Raw genomic sequence first — 6,640 nt, forward strand, 5'->3', positions numbered from 1 at the left:
TGCCAGAAATTTCGCTGCAGTGCCAACATTTCTCCTTTCAGCCGATTGATGGTGGTTATTAATTGTGGCTACTGGTAGTAGCCGTCGTACGCTTGCCGTTATTGCGCATCGTGAAATTCGTCAAAAGCAGATCGAGATTTCCACTTAAAAAAGGACTTGATTTTAGGCTTTAGCGTACGACAGCCACCAATCCATACACGTCCCATAGTTTCTGCGTTGTCGAGTCCAGTATTGCCACTTATACTGGAACTCGGCAACGTTTTCATCGGTAAGGAGATGCGGTCGAAGGGCCCAAAAACCGCGCCCTGGCTCATGTCCCAGCGGAGGAAGACATATTCTGACTGTAAGCGCTTTATGGTCTGTGAAGCAGCAGACGTGTGTAAAGGCGGACTGCAGTTTGTCGCGTAGTCCCCGGCTTACGTAAATACGGTCGAGTCGAGACCACGCGTTTCGATTGATGTACGTAAAGCCGGCATCGCGTGGGCACAGCATCTCCCACGCATCGTGCAGCTGCAGCTGCTGTACGGAGGTTTTAAGGGATAGACTAGTATTCGGGCTGGACGAATCGCACGCACGGAGCACGCAATTGAAATCGCCAGCGAGGATGACGTTTTCAGTATGGTGGCGGAGATAGTACGCCAGCGTGCCATTGAAAAATGCTTCTCTGGCCGCTCGCTGCGCAGAGCCGGAGGGAGCGTAAACGTTGCAAATGGTCGTGTCGTGTATTCTGAGCGCTATCAGTCGGCTGTCCAGACTCTTCTCAACGTGACCACTGGGATATTGCCGCCTTGAAGCTTAGAGTTCATTCAGCACTTCCACAGTTATTAACTGCAAGGTTTCCAAGCCAAGGTACCATTTTTGCATATCATGAAGCTAACACGACGATACTTTTGTGCCCGGGGAAATCGAGACCCTTTCCAATCCGAAAGTTTCTTAGACCAGGAAACCGAACCCAGCCACTCTCAGCATGATCAGCACATCTTACCGCTAGGCTACGGAGGGCATCGGATTCTACTGAGTCGATCAACAGACATACATCGAGGAATTTGGTGTCACGATTCCGCCTTGAACTTGGCAATGACTCGAGAATACCAATCGACGTTGGTTATTACAGAAGTCTTGTGGTAAGCAACGAGTTGCCAGACAATGTGCGATTTCGGAGTTTTACCGATGCACTTCTCAACTTACTTACTTATGGATCCTGTACACCTCCGGTGGTGCAAAGGGCCGACTTGAAAGATCTCCATCCTGAGTGTTGCCCGGCTATCGCTTTAACCTGTTGCCAGGTTAGATTTCGGTCGACTTCTTTTATTTCTTTATTGAGGCTTCGCCGCCATGAGCCTCTGGGTCTGCCTCTGCTGCGATGTCCCGCTGGGTTCCAGTCTAATGCTTGTTTACAGATTTCGTTTCCGCCCCTACGTAGAGTGTGGCCGACCCAGCCCCACTTCCGATCCCGAATTTCTGTTGCTATCGGCCTCTGGTGACAACGACGATGGAGCTCGTTGTTTGAGATCCAGTTGTGTGGCCACCAGGCACGAATTATATACCGCAGGCATCTGTTAATGAACACCTGCAGCCGTTGAGTGTTCTCCACTGATACACACCATGTTTCGCTAGCGTATAACAGCACAGATTTCACGTTAGAGTTGAAAATTCGTATTTTGGTGCGTTCACTCATCTGCCTGTTTTTCCAGATATTTCTTAAACTCGCAAAGGCAGCCCTTGCTTTCTTGATCCATGCGCCTATGTCGATCTTGGTACCGCCGTCTGACGCCATTTGGCTACCAAGATATTATAAGCTTTCAACATTCTCCACTGGTTGCCCGGCTACTGTGAAACTGGAAGGAGTCACCGTGTTTACATCCAACGATTTGGTTTTGTTGACGTTGATGACTAAACCTGCCGAGGAGGAGCGCTCGGCAAGGTCATTGAGCTTACTCTGCATATCAGAGCGCCGTTGCGCGAGGAGTGCAACGTCATCAGCCAATTCGAAGTCGTTTAAGTGCTCCATGGTTATAGGCTGCCATAACAGCCCGCGGTTTGGTTCACGGTCAATCGCATCTACTAGAATCTCATCGATTACGATGAGGAACAGTAACGGTGACAGAATACATCCTTGCCTCACACCAGCTACGACCCGGATAGGGTCGGACAGGACCCCATTGTGCAGCACTCTACACGAAAAGGCCTCGTACTGTGCTTCGATGAGTCCGATCCGGGCTAGGATAATTTTGCACAGAACTTTGAAAACGGTACACAGCAACACAATGCCTCGCCAGTTATCTATCGCATACAGTCAGGTCACCCTTTTTGGGCACCTTCACTAAGACATCTTGCATCCAGTCGACCGGGAAAGTTGCGGTGTCCCAGATATTTCGAAATAAACGATGCAGTAGTTGAGCGGATGTCATGGGGTCAGCTTTGAGCATCTCGGCTGATATGCGGTCGACCCCTGGGGCTTTATTCGATTTCATGCTTTGGATGGCTGTTTGAATCTCTAGCAGTGATGGAGCTTCGGTCTTCACTTCTCAACGTTCCGCTCGATATACGCCCCGGCGATAGCAGCAAGTGTGTCGCTATTGCGCAGAAGAATCTGCTGGTCAAAAGGGGTGTTGGGCTGTCTATTCGCTATCTGCTGGGTGCCCGCTGATTAATCTTATACTTTATAGTCTTTATGGTACTGCCTTCGTGTGACATTTCGTAAACGGATCAAATCTTTGGTGAGTGTATCAATGGTTGGGGTGTTGCTTACCAGTCGAGCAGTTGGCACATGTTGTTCATAGGCCTGGGACAGCGTGCAGCTGCTCATCGATTTCTTCGGGTGTGGTCGGATGTCGTTGGTGTTATCGTCCACGCACCTTTGGAACCGGCCCCAGTCGACTTGATGAAGCTGATGCCGATTGACCAAGAAGCCCACTTCCGCCACCACCGGATAGTGATCCTAGCTCGGTAGACGACCGGCTGCGAGATATGGTCGTACATGTTGGTGATGTATAAATCGACTATACTCCAGACCGACTCAGCCGAGTGGAGGCATCCGGGCTCAGGATAGTGTAGTGGCATTCCTCCATGTCGTTGCTCCAGATGGCACCGTTTCGATTACCGCGACTGTTGCCCCAGGCTTGATGCATCGCATGTAGGTCACCGGTAATGATGTACTGGCCTTGCCTCCGCGTAAGCTTGGCGATGTCCCTCCGAAGAGCGGCCGATGATCCGTCGTCGGTTTTGGCTTGAGTTGGGCAATACGCCGCTAAGAGCATGATTGTGCCGAGTAATTTCGACACCGATGGCCTCGATGACACTGAGTTGGAAGCTTGACAGCAGGCGTCAGTTGATGTTGTATCGAAGTGCGATGCTTACACCACCTCCCCGGGGTCGAGTCGCACGATGTGAAAGGCTGTTATGATAACGTTCACCTCTGGTTTCAGGTGCGTTTCGGCGATGAACGTCACTTTTATTTTCTTCTCCTCAAGGAAATCTTTCAGCTCGATCGTTTTGCTCTTCAGCGATCAAGCGTCCCAGTTGACCAGGTCCACGCTGAAGACCTGGTCGAAACGGGTTTTACAACCGCGCACCCAAGTGGCGATCGGCGTGAATATCGGCAATAGTTGCTCTGGAGTGTAGTGCGGAGCAGATTCTTCCGGTGGAACGTTTTCGTTCACCGGCTGTCGGCGGAATCCAGGAGGAGGGAACGGAGCCGTTCGGCGGTGTTACTTCATATACTAACCCCAATACGTAATTTAATTGCCAATCTAACATATGCCCGCTACACCAAGGAGACTATAAGAGATACTCAAGGAGTTTTGCTCATAATATACACATAGGCGGAACTAAGGGAAAACTCTAGGGGGGGCTAACTTGTTTATTAATGTTTCTACTCGTTCACTCAAAACAGCCAAGCTATCGTTTTCAATCGATGCTCAACCCTTCTGTTTTCATGTTGGCCTACCAGACAAACATTGACCTGCCAACCTACAACACATCGAATGGCGAATTGAATACTATAAATGATGATCCTCAACGCTCAGTCCAATTATCGAGATGTCATATGATTCCTTAAGGCAAACAAAATTCTTGTAACATTTTCCAGACAAAAATGCATTCGAAAAGTCTGGATTTGATACATGCATAAGATGTATGGTTGTATCACATTTTTAAAAGGTTTTTTTTAATAATCCTGCGTCTTTTAAGATTATGTTAGAAAGCCAGACATCATACGTTTGGTTTATTTAAAATTATTCAGGAAACTCTGAAAACAAACTTGAAAATCTTAAAAGATTGATCATTTGCAACGAAATTCCATTGAAAGGTTAAGATTTTTTTTTTGAAAATTCTTCGGTTACCTAAGCCTCTTGTGTCCCTTTGAAACATAAACAATTTGTTCAAACTTTTATGTTATTGCAATATTAAGACTATAAGGGAAGTGCAGCATTTTACTTGAAATTTCTTCATTCATTGAAAATCTCAGAAATTATATTAGGTACTTATTAGATATCCAATTAGCATTGAATCAGCATATACTGCTCGTTCATACTCCACTTAAACTTCTTTAAGCAAAGCTATCTGGAGCTGAGAAGCAAGGAAGCAAAATATCCTTTGCGTTTAGCATTCCTATCCTCGCAAGCTACAACAATTCAAGATTCAGGCAGATACATTTTTTTGTAACTAAGGTATCTGTTCCATTATTAATAACATGCTCCTATATCAATAACATTCGCAAATCAGGCAATTTAGGCTCAATTTGTGTCGTGTTTTGTTCTAATCTGGCGTGCTCACCTATTTATATTGGGTACATGGTACGAATTCAAGGAGCAGTTCCTCTAAATATCATTATTTTGATTCCGTAGAATATTAACGATTTTTAATCTATCGTTTATTTGTCAGGCTTATTTTACCGTAAATCGTTATTGAGCCGAAATCATGGTTTTCAATACAGTTTTTCATAATTCCTATAAAATTGTAAACGTTTGTCTACAAAACTAATTCCCTTATCTGGACGTGTAAAAATTATTTCGAGCTTCTTGTCGCTCGTTGATCGATCGTTCGGAACCGGTTTTTTTTTTCAATGCTCTGATTGATGTCTAATAGTGCCAAGATGCCGGAACGGGCGCAAACGGGCGTATCCGGCGTTACAAAGTGCCGCACGATGTTCGCCTGTTTTTACCATCACGGTTATGGGCCAAACACAATTGATACGTTTGCGTGCGTTTTGACAGTTTTGCCATGGGAAAACTGTCAAAACGCACGCAAACGTATCAATTGTGTTTGGCCCATTAGAGTTCGACCACCCCCCTGGCGTCCTATACTACCACAAGGGGTTTGACAATAGCCACCATGTCCACGGACGGTAGCTCATTACCGTCCGTTGTTATTGTACGAAAATAAACATTATGTGTTTTGTTTACTATTTGTTTTGGTTAAATCTGAAAATTGTTTTCGAAATAATTTGCAAGATTTCCATCTTTGACCATGGGAATTATGTTATTTGATGATAAAATATAATAAACTAACGAATTGGAGTGAATCGATAGGTGAAATCAAACGCTACACGAAATCATATTTCGTAACTTGTTCTCCCGCTCCGAATCAAACAAAAGATATTATTATTGTTTATACTGTGATGAGCATCACAGTTGAAATGGTCCGGGGATGCGATTCGAACAACATTCAATAGTGAAATTAAAATGAAATAAATGGTGTGCAGAAAGATGTTTTAGGATTATATTTACATGCCCATAATAGCTGGTATTATTTTTGAATAATTTGAAAATATGTAGCCAACAATAGTTTGGATAAAATGTAGTTGCTTGTAAACGCACGATTCGGGAGAAGTACTTTTCACAATGTATGCTGGACATATTCATGAAGATGTTCGCTACGCTGAAAAGCATGTCTTGCCACGGGGTTGAGTTCGACTGATAGAGCTGTCAAATTTTGTCTGCTGGCTCAAGGGTTACTATGATTGATGCTGCATGGGTAGTTTCGTCAGTGCGGGTGAAGGTAAACCCATGAATAATCGGCCATTGGGTTGTTTAGGGTAAAGAGGCTGCACTCATAACAAAGAGATGAAGTCAAGACAAAATTTTCAAAACGACTTATCTGCTTTTGTAAACAAAGATTTAAACGACGATTTGACGAATCTGATAGCTCTCCCACGCAAACCAACACCATCAACAGGTAGCGGAATCCTTCACCTGCCTACTGATAGTGTTGGTTTGCGTGGGAGAGCTATCAGATTCGTCAAATCGTCGTTTGAATCTTTGTTTACAAAAGCAGATAAGTCGTTTTGAAAATTTTGTCTTGAAGTGTCAAAATTGGAACAGCGCATTTGCTGTCAAATCGGTTGTTCCAATCGAGCACAAGGTTGTTAAAGGTGGGAGTATTGCGTCTCTTTGTTTTTAATCCAGGCTCGTTAGTTTAGAGGTATATATATTTTTACATATTATGAATCTGCATAAAAAACTGAGCCTAACCTCAATTTTTCAGAATTTTTGGAGCCCAGGAACTATTTTTAAATGGCTTATTGTTTGCTATACAAAAATGTAAATAAAAGGTTTACAAACAAAATAAAAATATGTTGGAGATCAGAAAAGCAAGCTCATTGTGTTAAACTATAAAAAACCTTATATTTTTCTCTGCT

Source organism: Armigeres subalbatus, chromosome 1 (genome assembly GCF_024139115.2).
Source record: "Armigeres subalbatus isolate Guangzhou_Male chromosome 1, GZ_Asu_2, whole genome shotgun sequence".
Taxonomy (NCBI): domain Eukaryota; kingdom Metazoa; phylum Arthropoda; class Insecta; order Diptera; family Culicidae; genus Armigeres; species Armigeres subalbatus.